Source organism: Melopsittacus undulatus, chromosome 4 (assembly GCF_012275295.1).
Source record: "Melopsittacus undulatus isolate bMelUnd1 chromosome 4, bMelUnd1.mat.Z, whole genome shotgun sequence".
In the NCBI taxonomy this organism is placed as follows: Eukaryota; Metazoa; Chordata; class Aves; order Psittaciformes; family Psittaculidae; genus Melopsittacus; species Melopsittacus undulatus.
The window spans coordinates 4309416-4327526 of record NC_047530.1 but is presented as its reverse complement, the minus strand read 5'-3'; positions in this window follow the sequence as shown (position 1 = coordinate 4327526).

The window sequence follows — 18111 nt, the reverse complement described above, 5'->3', positions numbered from 1 at the left end:
AACCAGTCACTTATGAGAAAAACCAGAACAGAACACAGTGTGCCCACATCCTGCACAGGCAAGTGTACAGGCTGTGTACAGGCAAGCCTACAGGCTATGAAGCACATACTAGGTCCCTGAGTTTCCCTTTAGATCAAAAGCTCTGCTCCATTACAGCACTGTAGGGTTTTTACCCAGCTCTTGTTAACTTCCTCCTGGATTTTAATAGCTCATTCCCAGCCTGTATGATTCCATTTCTGTGAAATGGGAATAATAATATTGATCTTCATTAGATTTTGGGACATACTCGAATACTGTCTCTATGGGAAAAAAGACAAGACTTAGCTTTAAAAAATGATAGCACCTTTCCTTAGATATACATTCCCTTTCCATATAACTTATGATTAGCTATTACTTTGGATTCTTCCTAGTGGTCTGCTTAACTAAAGTTTGTATTTCCACACCCCCATAAGGAAGATGTGCTGTTCCTCTCCTAGGGCTTTTCATGGTAAAGGCACTTTATGTTCTATGTAATGTAAGGACATTGACGCTGGCTATGTACTTGGAGTCCACAAAGACCAGGGCAACAATGAATAGAGCCACTGATGACAGAGGTTTAATAGTAAATATAAATAGATTAAAGGCAGCATGAAATAGCCTCTTTAAAAGCCCTTTAGAGAGCCTGGCTGCAGCCTGGAATACCTGAAGGCCATAACTTAGCCAGGCAGCAGCAGAGCATTGTCAGAAGTAACTTGACATATGCCCTGGCTTCAGAAAGAGCCACTCTTTCGAAAGACAAGCGTTAAAAGGGATGGAACCTAGATTCATGACATAAAACAGTAATAATAGACCTTGAGGTATTGTTCATAGTTCCGTTGTTTCCACCTTTTTGTGTCACGTGAAGTGGAAACTTGATGTTTTAAATAGAGTTAAGAGCTTCCCTTGCAATCATGTGTCAGGCACACACAGCACTGAGAACAATCATATCAGCACTGTTCTATCACAGAGGTAACTGAGCTGCCAGTTCCTTGAGCTGCTTTCCAATTCGGATGGAAGAACACCAACAGGAGCTGTGTTCCCCAAGTGATGGTGTTGAAGTGTGCACAGTGACACTGACAACTGCAAAACCAAAAAGGAAGACTTTATTTTCTGAACTGGGTTGTACATTGCACCTATTTCAGTGACAAACGTGGAGGTGCCACATAATTTGATGTGTCTGTTCAGGGAGGTGATTCTGCTGCTCTGCTCTGCTCTCATGAGACCTCACCTGGAGCATTGTGTGCAGTTCTGGTGTCCTCAACATAAAAAGGACATGGAACTGTTGGAACAAGTCCAGAGGAGGCCACGAGGATGATCAGGGACTGGAGCACCTCCTGTATGGAGACAGGCTGAGAAAGTTGGGGCTGTTCAGCCTGGAGAAGGCTGCGTGGATACCTCAGAGCAGCCTTCTAGTATCTGAAGGGGGCCTACAGGGATGCTGGGGAGGGACTCTTCATTAGGGACTGTAGTGACAGGACAAGGGGGAATGGGTTAAAACTTAAACAGGGGAAGTTCAGGTTAGATCTAAGGAAGAAATTCTTTACTGTAAGGGTAGTGAGGCACTGGAAGGGGTTTCCCAGGGAGGTTGTGAATGCTCCATCCCTGGCAGTGTTCAAGGCCAGGTTGGATGAAATCTTGGGTGATAGGGTTTAGTGTGTTTTAACTGCAGCAGCTTTTTATATCATTATTTTTTAATTATTAGTATTGTTATTATAATAGCCTTAAAATGAGGCCTTCATGCTGCAAAGAGGATGGCTAATAACAAGCAGCATTTTAGGTTAGCATCTCCACAACCATTCTTTCTGCCCCTCTTCCAAAGAAAGCAATTCACATCCCCTCCCTGCAGAGGGATTTATCAGTTCCCACTGCTGAAACACCCTGAGCTGAGGCTTTCCCAAGCCAAACCTGACTGGTCTTTTAGCCCATGCTCATTGTGACTGCAGGAGGAGATACGATGGGATGGAGGGGTTTGGGCAGGCGCTCAGCTGCTGGTGCGGTGATGGGATGAAGGTCCCTGCAGAGGGTGCTCCAGCCCTTCCTCCAGATGGGTCTGTATCCTACTTAAGGATTACATGGAAACCCAGGCTGGGAAGGAGCACATGTGAGCAGGCTGGGAATGCATCAGTGAGAGATTTAACTGCAGGGTCAGTAGCTCACAGGCTGTTTTCCAGTACATGGCTCTTCACAGTTCAGGATAAAAGGAAGTTTCTGCTGCCATCGAGTAAAGCACAGCTCTTTTCAACAGCTTCTGCCATGGCAAAGGATGCTGGTTTGACTCTTACTGTGCTGTGGGTCAGAGGAAGGTTACATCCCTGGGGTGATACAGGGAAAACTCCAGGAACAAACTCGCCAACAGAGTTTCAAGCTGGCAAGCAGGTGTTCCTGATTGCAGCGCCAGGAGACACGGGGGATAGCTCCTCCTGACGTGTGTCCCGGTATTCCTATAGAGGCCATCCTTACATGGTCTCTGGGCATATTACATCATTTTCCAGCAAGTTTCCCACATGCATAGCAAAATATGGTGAGGAGCTTTGAGGGTCCTTTACTTCTCCCAACAATCTTCATAACCTCTGGCAGTCTTTGAAGCACCAGCATCCTGTCCTACTTATCAGTTTAAGTGCTCCCATCCTGGACATCGCTAGTCCCAGATACTCCCCATCCCCAGGTCCTGTTTTTCCATTCTGCTTTTCTTACACCTTTTATATTAAGGTCCTAAGGACCTAAAACTGTGTCAACTACCTTCAAGCACCGCGGTTATTTTCCATTACAAAGCCATCGAACTTAACGTTACTTAGAACTGATTAGTTGTGCTTTTGTGCCTCCCTGTCTCAGTAGTGCCTGCTGGCCTCACTTTACTTGAAGCCCAGCAGCACTGTGATCCCTGGAGACACTCAAGGCCAGGCTGGATGCAGTTCTGAGCAACCCAATCTAGTGGAAGATGTCCCTGCTCATTGCAGGGGGATTGGAACTGGATGAGCTTCAAAGGTCCCTTCCAACCCAGACTATTCTCTGATTCAATGAAGCCACAACCATCTGATGCCTGTTTCCATACTGACTTGAAGGTCTAGTTCCTACAGATGACACTGATAAAACTCCTTTGCTGGAATTGCAGCTTAAGAAATGAAAGTCCAAAGAGGCTTTTGTGACAAAACTATTCTTAAATCTCCCTGCTTTAGTAGTTAGTATAAATAAATGTGAGATTTCTGCCATGTTATTTGACACACCACAACAAATGCAAACCCTTCAGTCTGTTGGATTTGCTGGATATGAACTGATGCCCTGGCCATAGGAAGAGCACTCACTGTTCTGCATCTCATTGCCTCATAGTCAAGAGGCACTGAGCAGTGGAAGCCATCAAACAACGTCTACCTTTACAATCCTTACAAACTGATCATTGTAGAGAAGTGCTGGAAAATACCCTTTCTGCTTCACAGAGAGGTTTTGATGTGTAAAACTTATCAGTCCTGATATCCACTCAATCTCCTGCAAAAACACCACAAAATGGGACAGAAATAAGGCACCTAAGCCAAAACTAAGGCAGCATCCCATATGTACCAGGATCTTCCTTCCTAGCTCAGTGCTAACTCTTCTCCCTCTCTCTTTGGAGATGGGTTTATATCTCACTGCCTTTCAGAGTAAGATACAACAACCATTACAGATGCCTTCTCTCAGGCTTCTCATTGCATTGGCAGGCACAGCAGGGGAATAGTCTGCCTTGGTAAATGAAGACATCATTTTAATAAGCAGCTTCAACACTTGGATATGAGAGAAGTAAAAGTTTCTGAGGGACTCATGTTCCCAACACATTCCCAAAGGATTATTTACAGTACTTTACAGTAAAGCCCACAGAGGGCAGTAGGAGAGTCTTAAAAACCTTTTGTAAAGCAGAGCTGGACAAGGAAAACTGCAGAAGTAAAGGAGAGTTTGGTTATGAAGCATCTGGATTTTCTGGGACAGATCACTCCTTTTTTTCCCCCAAACTGTCATTTTTTGTAACTGATCGAACAGCATGCCAACCATGAACAACCACTGCAAACCGTATCCTGGGCTGCATCAAGAGGAGCGTGACCAGCAGGTTAAAGAAGGTGATCCTGCACCTCTGCTCTGCTCTCGTGAGATCTCACTTGGAGCATTGTGTGCAGTTCTGGTGTCCTCAACATAAAAAGGACATGGAACTGTTGGAACAAGTCCAGAGGAAACCATGAGGATGATCAGGGACTGGAGCACCTCCTGTATGAAGACAGGCTGAGAAAGTTGGGGCTGTTCAGCCTGGAGAAGAGAAGGCTGCGTGGAGATCTCATAGCAGGCTTCCAGTATCTGAAGGGGGCCTATAAGGATGCTGGGGAGGGACTATTCATTAGGGACTGTAGTGATAAGACAAGGGGTAACGGGTTCAAACTGAAACGGGGGAAGTTTAGATTGGATATAAGGAAGAAATTCTTTACTGTGAGGGTGGTGAGGCACTGGAATGGGTTGCCCAGGGAGGTTGTGAATGCTCCATCCCTGGCAGTGTTCAAGGCCAGATTGGACAGAGCCTTGGGTGCCATGGCAGGGGGTTGGAACTGGATGATCTTGAGGTCCTTTCCAACCCAAACCATTCTATGATTCTACGTTCCATTCTCTGTGAAACTCTGGGCAGATCCACAAGACCTGTCCCATTGCAGGCAGAAAGAGCTATGGGAAGTGTTGTGTTTTCCACCCTCACCATCAATGCAACATCCACACACAACCTGAGAAACTGTTTTTCCCACTTTCTGTGCAAATTGCTTTGGTAAGAGCCAGGCCTGCTTACTCATCCCATGCAACTGGTTAATGGTATTCCCTGGAGCAGGAAGCAGTGACTGGGTTGGGGGTGTTTTAAGCACTGGCTAACCCTGTGACTAATAACAAACAGAAAATGAATAGTGTCTAAATTCATACATTAGAGGAGTTCAAGAAAGGAAATGGGTCCAGATTCCTACGGCCAAGCCTATTTCTGCAATTGCAGATCTGGACAGAGCTAAAATGAAGAGAGACTAATTATGTTGTTCAAAGCTATCTATATTCCAGGAGGTTCAGCTGCTGTAGTACAATATCTGTTAAGCTGTGACTCAGTGTCTGTGCTGCAGATGAAACGGTGACCAATTCAGATTGCACTTCTGCTAAACCCATGAGCACACCACAGTTAACTAGAGAGTGACAGTTAACTAGAGTGTTTTCTTCTTCAGGGTGAAGTAACAGTGGCTGATGCCATGGGCAATAAATCAAACCCAATGTGTCTATTAGGGTAAATAAATCTAACTTTCCCTGTAACACTGGCACTTGCCATTCAATGCCCAAAGCTCTTGCAGTGCTTCAGGACCTGTGCAGCGCCTCTACTAAGGCAAGCAAAGGCACTCATCACTTGCACATTCACATGTACATTGAATTTCCTTGCAGGGCTGGTTCTAACCACAGAGGTTTTGCATTGCCCTAGAGAAGGAAACCCTGAGAGGCTTCACCATGAAGGATGCACGGCTTGGCAAGTCAAGGAAGTGACCTCTGCTTGCAGCTTCTTGATGGTGAGACAAGGAGGCACAAAAGCACAAAATGTAATCAGTTCTAAGTGATGTTAAGTTTGATGGCTTTGTAATGGAAAATAACTGCAGTGCCTGAAGGTAATTGACATGGTTTCAGGTTCTTGGTACCTTAGTATAAAAGGTGTGAGAGAAGCAGAATGGAAAACAGGACCTGGGGATGGGGAATATCCTGGACTAGCTGATGGCCAGGATGGGAGCACTTAAACTAGCTGATAAGTAGAAGGACAGGATGATTGCTGTGTTTGTAATGTTCATTAAGCTGGGAAAAGGAAATGACCCTTAAAGACCAGCATCACATTTTTGTATACATGTGGGAAGCCTTCTGGAAAATGATACAATATGCCCAGGGACCATGTAAGGATGCCCTGTATAGCAACACGGGAACACACGTTAGGAGGAGCTATCCCCCCTGTCTCCCGGCACCGCAATCAGGAATACCTGCTTGTGAGCTTGAAACTCCTTTGGCGAGTTTGTTCCTGGAGTTTTCTCTGAATCAATGGGCACTGGTAGTGGAAGAGGACTGCAGAGGAAAATCACATTGGAGAGAGTGGAGGAAAGTAAGAGGTACTGGAGAATGAGCACTCCAGGCTGCTTCCCTCTTGACACGCTGTTTATATTAGCCACTCATGCATTTCTATTTCATTTATTTCTGTTTTGGCCATTGCTGCTCGGGTCTGCACTGTGAGTTCTTTACAAAGAGACATGCAACTGCTGCCTCCCTCTCTGCTGCTACAAAACAACGTGGGTCATTTCAGAACACACAGAAGACGAGAGCCAAGAACCCCCAAGCCCCTTTTGTGGCCTCCAGCTCACATCTGCAGATCGTAACATCTCAGCTTGACAAGATAAGGTTGCTGCTTCTATCACAGGAAGGTGTGTGTTTTGGTTGTATTACCCTTGGTTCTGAAATGGATATTAAAACAGGAACACAGCAACAACCTGCAGGGGTACATGTGCTTCTCTATTGCTCTACAGTATCAGCAGACACTAACACCAGCACTGCACCACTGAAGTAAATACAAGAGATGAAATTCCCAAGTAATGACACAACAAAACCAGGTATCAGCCCATTTCCCTCTCCGTGGCTGGCTGGGCTGTGCCCTCCAGTTGCCATAAGGTTTTCTGTCCCTCTAGTTTTAAGTAAGGGTATTCAGGATGTTTCATTTGCCTTAAAAGAGAAAAGCCAAAGGCAAGGGAAAGAGCTAGCTGCCCTATCTGATGCTGAAGATAGGCACAGACACCTCCATGTTTGGTCTGACACAGAAAGCAGTTGGGATTAAATTCCTAGATAAAGCCATGGGTGAGAATTCTTCTGTATTTTCATTTGTAACAGTAAGGAATTTACACTGTTTCTGTTGGAAATAACTATGAGCTGAAATTGGGATCCTGTTTCCTGCAGCATCACTGAAAGCCAAGGAGGATACTTCAAATGTGTCACCAGCAAGACCTGTTCATCTATACTGAGACTTTTCTAACTGAGAGGGAGGGCCATCAGTGTAGGGTAAGTATTTATATACAGTGGGAAACCACGTCCATAAAGAGGACTTCCCCACACAGCTGTAATGCTGCCGGCAGCACCCACTGCTACAGGCACCCTTGGTATTCACAGGGTTCTGCAAGTGCATCTCAGCCCTAATGTACCAGAGCCCCACAGCTGTTCTGCTGCAGCCTCCCTGCACTGACTGCAGGTCATGGTCCTCATCCTGACCTCCTTTTCTGCTCTGCCAGGCCTGAGGGTAACAAGTGATGCTAACATTTGCTGGTAGCCTTGGATCTGGGGCTACAAAACTCACATCGCTGCTTGCCTGGAGGAGAGGGTTACAAAGGCAGCATCAGAAAACAGGCTGAGAAAGTTGGGGCTGTTCAGCCTGGGGAAGAGAAGGCTGCGTGGAGACCTCATAGCAGCCTTTCATTATCTGAAGGGGGGCTATAGGGATGCTCAGAGGGACTCTTCATTAGGGACTATAGGGATAGGACAAGGGGTAATGGGTTCAAACTTAAACAGGAGAAGTTTAGATTGGATATAAGGAAGAAATTCTTTACTGTGAGGGTGGTGAGGCACTGGAATGGGTTGCCCAGGGAAGTTGTGAATGCTCCATCCCTGGCAGTGTTCAAGGCCAGGTTGGATGAAGCCTTGGGTGATATGGTTTAGTGTGAGGTGTCCCTGCCCATGGCAGGGGGGTTGGAACTGGATGATCTTAAGGTCCTTTCCAACCCAAACCATTCCATGATTCGATGATTCAGCTCAGGTCCTGCTTTCCCAAACCAAGTATAACCCTCAAAAGGAAATGTTCTCATTCTCCCCATCTTATAGAATCATAGAATGGTTTGGGTTGGAAAGGACCTTAAGATCATCCAGTTCCAATGGGCAGGGACACCTCACAGTAGACTGTGTCATTCCAATTTCCCACATGGACCCAGAACCTGAAATCCATTTAAAACCAGTGGCTCCCAGACACTTAAACTGAGGCCAGGGAAGAGGATCCCCCTTTCCTTGACAGTTGTGCAACGTGTCATTAGCATTGGAGAATAAAATAAAACAGAAAGAGTGCAGATGCTGTGGCTGCCTTTGTTTCTAAAAGGGCTGCCAAGCATCTCTTTTCTTCTTCAGTGATTTCTCCTACCCCTGCCCCTTGTCTGGCACTGAATGCCTGGTCCCTTCCACAGCAAGGTTACCAATAGCTTGAGGCTGGAAAAGAAACTCCTTTGACCAAGGGTTTGTCTGGTTTTCACAGTTACAATCTCTGGGTTCCCTGTTGTTCCCTCCTCTTGCTTCCATCTCCACCTGTGTCACTCCCATGACATCGTGCCTTGAAGATGCAAAGGTTTTGAAATCTCCCATGAAAAGCTCCCAGCCTCCCTAAGCAATCTGTCCAGTGCTCCACTACATTTGGCATGAGAAGTGTTTCCTAATGCCTAACACTTACCTCCCTTGCTACAACACAAGCTATAAGGGAGTTTTCTTGTCCTACCTACCACTGACACAGAAGACTGTCTCTCTTCTTCCAAAGCAAACTGAGGTTAGCACACAGCATCCTCAACAAACTCAGATGTAGAGAAGAACTTCTCTAGACTTCCAACTAGTTTTGTATTTCTTCTCTCAACTCTCTTAATCAATCTACAGCTTTTGGGCAATCCACAATGAGGTGCTACACTCTACCCAAGTGCTAAGCAGTACTAAGCAGAGGAAGGAGGCTGTTCCAGAGACTATCTTCATGTCTTTTTGTACTAGGATAATGTTTCTCTCTTAACAAATGGCAGAGCATTTGAAACACATTCCTGTTGTGATGCTTTATAACCACTAAAACCTTCCCTACCCGCTGCCCTGCAAGCTGTTGCCTACCTTGTATGAGTGCCATGGATTATTCCTTCCTATTTTGTGCCTGTCCATATGGAATATTTTTCCATTTGGTACCCCAGCACCTGAAGACCCCTTGGAATTCTGCCCCTGTTCTCCCATGTGCTTCATGCCCACCAGCACAACACTGCTATCACACTTGATAAGCATTGCTTCTGCTGCACCTACAAAGCCATTAACAACAAGACCGACCTGGGACAGATCCTGCAGTCCCCTCATTGCTCTCTCCCCATCTGATGCAAAGCTCCCAGGGTTGATCTGTAAACAGGCTTTTCCATAGGGCTGTGCACCCGTATTCCATGAGTTTCACCTAGGCTGTATATCCATAGCTGGCTTATGAGTGTGGTGTGAAGAAGCATGGAAAACCTTATCCCAGTTGGAATACAGGGCAACTCCTTTTTCTCCCCTTGTTGGTTACTCCATCAGAAAACAGAAGGCAGACTGCTCTCATAGGATTGCTTCTTGACAGGCTTGCACACCTGCAACTTATTACCCTGTTATCTTCTGTATACTTACACATAGCTCATTTGTTACATGTTTTCCGGGAACTGGCACTGGGGGGACTCCTACCCAGTTCTTTTCACCTCCCCCTCTCCTTTCTTCAAAGACCAGCATTATGTGCACCCTTTTCTTACGTTTTGGGATCTCATCCATTTTCCATGATATCTCAGAAAGTATTCCTAACCCTTCTGCCTCCGTCTCAGCCAGTTCCCTCAGTGCTGGGTTTTATCAAGTGAACATGAAGACGTGTATATAAGCAATGCCTGAGCAATGCTTGGATTGCCCCGTGTGCTACACAAAACCAGCTCCAATTTATCAGAGGTCCATTCCCTCCAACACTGGTCTTGAGCCAACCTGGTCTTCAAAGCAGAGCAACCACGTCCATGCAATGCCAGGTTTGATCTTACTTCTGCCATAGCCCCTTGTTCCTGCCCTCTCCCTGTATTGGAGTGGATCTGCAGACCCATCCAGGAGGCTGCCATGAAGCTACTTGGATCTGCTGGTCAGGAGTTGATTTGGTCCAACATGCAGCTTCTCCATCCCAATATTTGGAGTATTCTACCAGCCAAATAAACTGAATTGACTAACAGTCATCCCACTGTACTGGTCCAACTCCAAATGAGTTGGCAGAGGGGAGGAAATGACTGTTAAAAATATAGCTCTTGGTCATCCCAATGTTGTTTTCTACTGTAGATTAGGCAAATACCTCACTCGGGTTTATGGCTGTAACCTTACAACACAGTCATACAGCTTGCTCCCACTTAGATCTAAGAAAGAGAGGCACAGAGCAATTCAGTGACTTGTCACAGGCTGAAAATCACATGTGGGGAGAAGTACCAACAAGAGATCATAGAATCATAGAATGGTTTGAGTTGGAAAGGACCTTAAGATCATCCAGTTCCAACCCCCTGCCATGGGCAGGGACACCTCACACTAAACCATGGCACCAAGAGATGCTTGCTTTCTTCTCCAAGATCAGTATACCATAACAACAGCAGTGCCATTCACCCAGAGCTAGGATCCCCCAGAAATGAACGATACCATTGGCTAAAGCAAACAGAAACACTTCCCCATACCTTATAGCTGAAGCAAAACACAGTTGGAGTAAGACACCCGTATCTTGCTCTTACCTGTGGATTTGGGTAGCAGAAACAGAAACAAGGTGGTGGACAGTCAGTTAGGTTTTGCCTTAGGATCCTGGACACAGCCACAGTTATAACTCTAACCAAAAGGCTGAGAAAGTGCTCCCTTCGGTGTTTGTTTACCTAGTCAGGTGTGTTCCTCACACTCGGATTGCATCAAAGAGCTCCTAGGAAAGCACGTGTGAGAATCCAAGGTTTTCCCAGTCAAAGGCTGTGTCCTTGCACCCTTGGTTAGGATCACGTGCCTGCTTTGTGGTATTTAAAGGGCAGCATGCACACTGGTTATCAGTCATCTTCTGGGGTGGAGGAAAACACACAGAACTCACAGCTATAGCCAGAACGTTCTGCAGAGGCTGCTTCCTTGGAGGCTGACGGGTGTTTTATTGCACGAGGGAAAAGAGCAGGGTTTGTTTTGCAGGGTTTTGGCAAGCTTTCTCTTTGAGACCTCAGTCTCGGCTTAACCTGTGCCGGTTGCCATCATCTTGATGGGATGGTGTTTACTGAGCTGTTGTTAAACAGTGATTCATGCTAGGGAACTTCACAAAATGTTCTTAATGCATGTAAGGAAATAATTGTGGCTCTTCAAGTGACATCCTGTTTAGCTGCTCAGGGGCCCAGTTGTCAATGAAATCAGATGTCAGTGCCTTGGAGAATCATAGAATGGTTTGGGTTGGAAAGGACCTTAAGATCATCCAGTTCCAACCCCCTGCCATGTGCAGGGACACCTCACACTAAACCATGGCACCCAAGGCTCTGTCCAACCTGGCCTTGAGTACTGCAGGGATGGAGCATTCACAGCTTCCCTGGGCAACCCATTCCAGTGCCTCACCACCCTTACAGTAAAGAATTTCTTCCTTATATCCAATCTAAACTTACCCTGTTTCAGTTTGAGCCCATCACCACTTGTCCTATCACTACAGTCCCTAATGAAGATTCCCTCTCCATCCTAACTGTGTTTTCCAACCCCTACCTTCAGGCTTGCAAAGACTAGAGGGCTTCTGCAGAGATCACCTCCAAAACTGAGACTGCCACAGCAAAATCCCATTGCAGGGAATACTTGAGACGTCTCTTTCCAAAGCTAATAAACCTCTGGCAAGCTGAGGCCCAGCACCAGTCCTTCCTGCAGACATGTTGACATCATTTTCCAGCTATGAGACATGGTGGGAGCAAAAGAATCTGCTTGGGTTTTGTAAGCTGCTAAAATAGAAGGTAAGTGTAGTGCCAGTGAACTGAGTCAGGGTCCTTGTGCACTGAATACAGCCAAAAGGGTCCTGTCATGCTCAGCTGATGAAGGAAGCTTTCCCTGTGCCACCCCATCATCGCTGCACAGCTTGAAACCGGTGGGTAATTGCAAGAGATGAAGGAAATCTTTCAGTCTCTAAGTGTTCAGCTGGCAAGACTTCAGTCAGGGAACTGCTTCATCAGGGACTGCAGTGATAGGGCAAGGGGTAATGGGTTCAAACTGAAATAGGGGAAGTTTAGATTGGATATAAGGAAGAAGTTCATTACTGTGAGGGTGCTGAGGCACTGGAATGGGTTTCCCAGGGAGGTTATGAATGCTCCATCCCTGGAAGTGTTCAAGGCCAGGTCGAATGAAGCCTTGGAGGATAGGGTTTAGTGTGAGGTGTCCCTGCCCATGGCAGGGGGGTTGGAACTGGATGGTCTTAAAGTCCTTTCCAACCCTAAGTATTCTATGATTCTATATCGAGGATAGGTGGGAGACAGGAAGCATGATCTCACTTGCAGCACTACAAAAGTCTTGCATGTAAGAGCCTTCACATCACATTCCCAGTTTCTCATCCTTTCTGTTTGTCCTGTTATCATCTGACTGCTTCTTCCCCACCCATAAAAGACTTTGCTTTAACTGAACCCAAATATGAGTCCACCCTTAAAAAGCTATCTTACTGGCCAGACTTAGTGCATGTCCCTTCACCCCTTCTCTGCAGTTCTGGATCCATTGCAATGGAATAGGATAATTACCAAGGAAGACACACCTAAACCTGCCCTTTCAAATATGTGCATTATCACCATGTTTCTTCCCCCTACTTTCCTGTTTTTCAATTTGACTGTTTTGGTTCAGAAATAACCCAAATTACAGTAATTTTACAAAGGAAATTAATTACATTTCCAGCCAGTTATTTACAAGTGATGAATACCTCACACAAAAACCATTAAGTGTGCTGCTGCCCCAGAGGTCATGGCTGAAACAGGCTGTTTGTCCCACAAGGAAAACCCCCTCTTTCCAATTGGAAGCAAGTGATATTTTGGCAAGCAGAGGCAGTATACATAGAAGTGTGTTCTGCCTGTGCCCAGGCTGCATTCACTCTATCTGCATGGAACTCCTTAAACATCACTAAATTCAGAGTATAGTTATATTCAGAGAGACAGCACAGATTTCCAAACCAGTTTTCCTTACTGGCATATCTCAAACCTCTTTGCAGAGAGGATACCTCTTCCAGAAACCACCAGAGCCTATTTAAGCTAATATTAATCTGCTTTAACAGTGGTAGCTGGTTTTAAACCACTCCAGATCTTATCTGCATTACTAACCTTTGAAGCAGGGGCTTTGCTAAACAGCAGTACTCAGGAAGCAGCATCATCTATTACTTACATGTTTCCAGGAGCAGAAGGCACTGGCGTGGAAGAGCTCCAAAGCAGGAGTCACCTCTTAGCTGTGTTGCATCACCAGGTACTCTCTCATGCTCTAAGCCATTGCTGGAAGAGTAAGAGATCATTGCTGCCTCCCTTCCAACCACAGGTACAAGCCACGTGCCTGTCCCATGTGAAGAGCATGCCAGAAGCTCCCAGGTGATGCTGGGGAAAAGACACAGCTGATCTACTGATTAAGTGATCAAGGTCTGTCCTCTGCTCCAAAACCAATAGTAGGTATTTACAGAGCAACTTGCAAGGAGGGAGTAAGAAGTTTTATTTACAGCTTTCATAGCTTTTTCTCCATCAGCAATTGGGAAAATACATGTATTAATATACACAAATATATGGAATTCCTGAGGTTTGCATATCACCCATTCTGATTAATAAAACCAGAAGTTTAAACCAGCATCTCCTTTCTCCCAAAGATTTTATTATCAAGGTACTGAGTAAGCAAACATTCAAAACCTGTCATCCTGACTTCTCCTTTTCCAGGACTCACCTTAAAGGTCCAGCTTCTGAGAAGCAGGAAGGCATTTGGTGTTTGTCAGGATGTTAGTGAGTTTAGACCCACTCCACTTGGAGCTTTGTACTGTGAACACAAGAACTAGGAATGCGTTATTTAAATGTGAATAAATAAACACTGATATCCACAGAGCTGAGGCATTAAGAAAAGCAAAACCAATCACAAAGTTGAATGAAAGATCCAGACTATGGCAGTGCAGAGCTGGTTCACTTTGTATTTGCATTCAGTCAAGCTGCTAGCTTAGCTTTCCCTTTCTCTCCCTCTCATCCACTGGGAATATTTATTCAAGCATAACCAAGCTTCAGATGTTTCCCATAAGACTAATGAGCTAACGAGTGAAATGCGGGGCTGATGCAGAGATATTGTATGTCTGCATAACTAATACCCCTGTTTTAATACTTGCTTATAACCCCTAATGGGAGTACTCGATGCTGCTGAGCATGTCTTGGGCAGAGGTGTGAAGCAGGTTTGCACTGTTTGTCCTCCCTCTCCCAAACCACTTCAAGGCCTTGTGCCAACTGATCAAATACAATGTTGTGTTTTCTTCATTAGAGAAGTGTTGAAAACCTTTACTATGGGAGGAGTGAACTGGAAGATGCAATGTGCTCTAGCCACTACCAGGCAGCTGGTCTTTGTCTTGTCTCACTCATCTGGACACGAAGAAACCTCCATGTGAAGTTATTCCAGCATCACTGAGGATAAATGGGACCTCTTTCTCCAGAACCCTTTGTTTTCAATTTCCTCCATTGCCATCACATCCATGGCATGTGGCAATGGAGGAGAAAGAGCTGCTTGTATGGACATGGCTAATCTGAAGGCTTGGAGTTTGATTCATACAAGTGCTAATGTCCAGAAGCTACTCCAAGGCTCTACTTTTTCCAGGTTTTGTGCCCTGAAACCTTCACAGGCAAAGTCTCTGGTACCAGATTCAGAACCCATAGCAGCAGATGATGTTTGTCTCAATGAGGATGAGCAGTACAGTGCCTGTGCTCCACATGGAGCATGCTTGGCCATAATGTCTCTATATGTTAATAGAAAGTACTGAAAGAGGAAAGAGATGAAGAAACACAAAACACTGATCTTCAGTGGAAGAAGTTGGCCTCTGCTTGGAAGGGTCTGGAGTGAGAAGTCACCACCACACTGTGATCTTTCAGCGGTGAGGGGTTAGAAGTGAGTTGAGTATGGTGGTACCTTGCCTCTGATGTGAGACTCCAAAGAGATGCTGTGTTGATCACAATGACTGATAGCTCCAGTAGAGGCCTTTCCCAATCTTTTTCATAGAAAAGGTGTGATACATCTTTTTCTTTATATACTGAATAATTTAATTTTATTCTGAGGGATATTCAGAGCTTTTTGGTGACACAGTTTTACTGCTTTCTCCTAAATATTTAGCTGTGCAAGCTCAGGCTGCTCCAGTCTGGAATGTCTCAAGATGGAAGAGAGAAATGAGACTGCCTGGAGCTGGGCCCAGCATTTCTCTGGCAACTGTACATCAAATAAAGCATTTACAGACATAAATAAGAGAGAGCAGAGGGGAAGAGGAGAGGGCAACCCAAATCTCTCCTCTGCTGTGTCCAGCTTTAGCTCAAACACAGATGTTAGAGATGGGAGGAAGGGGGCAGAGGAAGAAGGGAAAAAAGATACACAGAAAAGGATGTGAAAGACCTGCCAGGGAGACAAATGGAAATAAGCAGGTAACAGTGTGCAGCCTTTTATGGGAAATCCTCTAGTCATAGAAATTCCCTTCATTTCTGCATGATTATGTCTCACTGCTCTTTTTCCCCACCCCTGGCTGAATCTGGATTCATAGGTCCTCTCTATATTAACCCCAGCAAGTATTTTGAGCAAAACTCACTTTAACTCTTACACAGTATTGGAGAAGAAACCTAACAGAGACCCACCAAGAGCAGCCCTAGAGCCAACAGATTTACTTTAATAATAACATGAACTCTTAAACCAGCATGTTTAAGGCAAGTGGGAAAGGATGCAACCTTTCATCTGCAGATCGGAAGGCAAATAACTCCATCTCTCTTTCAAACTTCACTTTTCTTTCTGATGTGGTCAATGTGATGGCAGCTGTGATGGTGGCTTCTGCCACCAAAGAACATGGTTAAGATCTGCCACTAAACAGCACTGGGTAAGAACCTGATTGCTATGGCCTCAAGAGAGAGTCAAGGAGATGACAGAAGCAAACGGATCTGCTTTCATTCCAGAGGTATCCTAAGATAACAGTGTTTTCCTGGACTTTGAGTCAATGTATTATGTTCTTTCAAGGAATTATGGCTTTAGCTTACTTTCCATGAAACCAGAACATCACTGCACCGTATTTGTTCTAGAAAACGGGAATGTCTATGAGATGCTCTCAGAGATGCATAAACTGGTGCTGTAAGGTTTTTTCCTCTTTCCCCATAATAAGGTGATATTGGGGTACAAATGCTCATCCAGATAAATTCAAAATATCAGTTTCATCAACAAGAAGGTGGAAATCTGGCATAAGCAGTGATTTTCAGCATACAAGTATCTGAACTAGGATCCGCATCATTTATTCTTGACATCAAGAAAGGGCAACACCATGAGTCTCAGAAGGCACTAACTTGCAGAGAGAACCCAGCAGTGGAAGACCAGGCAAACTGCCTTTGCTGGTGCTTTAAAACCAGAATGAAACCATTTACAAGTGATGCAGTGAATATATTGCTCAAGGTTCAGCAGTGATCAAAACCAGTCTTAAGAAGTACAGAAAAGATCACAAAGATAATACTGAGATATAGGAATGAGAGCAGCCCATACTCTGAAATAACTTTGTTTCATTTACTTTTTCAAGAGAAACAGCCAAAATAAAATACAAAATGATGAAGATTGTAAAAGTATCCATATAAAAACATAGAAAGGGACCCAAAGAAATGGTTTGTTTGGGAGACAAAGCAGGTGAGCACAGATATGAGAGAGCAGACACAAGAATAAGTGCAGAAGACATCATTTAGGGACATCTAATGACCTCACTTTACAATGTAAGACCGAGGGAGCACCCAGTTAAAGAAGCTCCAAGTGTGAAACAGATCTTGCTACCCACTAATGAAGCAGATAGAGCTGAGTGACGATGTGCAGACCACAGCTGGCTCCACAGGAATCTGAAAGGCACAGCCCTCATCTTGAGAACTTGCTTGAGATAAAACACCCATGGGAATGGGAAAATTCCAGCCAAGATCTATGCAAACAGCAACAATTTGCATAGTTAAACATGATTATTAACATGGTGCTACCCAATGTCCATTTTAATAGTGTTTTATGCTGTCCTTTGGAGCAGCAAAGGCTGGGCACAATGACGAGCCCTTGGTCTAAGCCAGTGTGGCAATTCCTGTGCACTGAGAAGGTTTCACTGCCTAAACCACTTTCACTAAGGGAAATCAATTTTTCCTGTCTACATCCCAGTGGTTTTCCTTCATCCTTCCCACTGGGAAATATCCCAGGAATTCACCAGTATTTCGCAGTACCAGTAGGAGCAGTACCCGCTGCAGTGCTGGGCAATGGGGCAGCCTCCCACTCAACTAATGTGAAGCATCCAGATTGCTGCTGCTGCAGCCTCATGCTTTTGGGAGGGACAGCTTTACATGGCAGCGGGGCTGAATTTGAGTTCATAAAAGGCTGTTTCTGCTCATCGTTATTCAAAGACTTTGGGACTTTCAAGAATAGAACAAATTGCAATGCCCAGATTTCTGTATTCACGACAAACCAGTGCCAACAAAAGGGATAATTGGTCGGATGTGTTGGTCTGGGGAGAGGGAGCCAATCTGGGAAGCGTGTGTTTAACAGAGCAATCACAGAGCTCCAGGGACAGGCTCACGGGTGGGTTTTCCAGGGACTGGGGGAATTATGGAAGCAGCCAAACCAGCCAAACAGCTGCAGAAACAAAAGCACAAACCAGCTGCCAGGCTCTGTGAGCTCGGGAGAAAACACGGATGAGGATCCGATGCTGCACGGGGCACTGACGTCAACACCATCATGCCAGGAATGTGCCTGGGCTCTATGGAAACCCGGCTCCACCAGAATTCCCCCTGCAAATTCCATCCAAACCGTCTGCCCTTTGGAGACACTGGACCCATCTCCTGTTTGTCTGCTGGGAGGATGAGCGGTGAAAGCCTGTTTTTCCACTTAGCATCCCATTGCACAGAGTATGGCGTCTGCAGTGATTAAACCCAACTGGATTGGGCTGCTTTGAACCCCGCAGCTGAGCAAAACCCAGCTTAGAACCAAGCAAGGAGCTGCTGGTTTGGGGTTTCATTACAGACTGCAGCAAAGGCCAGTTCTCAAAGCTCAAGTGCTTTGTCAAACCGGGTTAAGCATCGATCAAGCTGTTTTGAG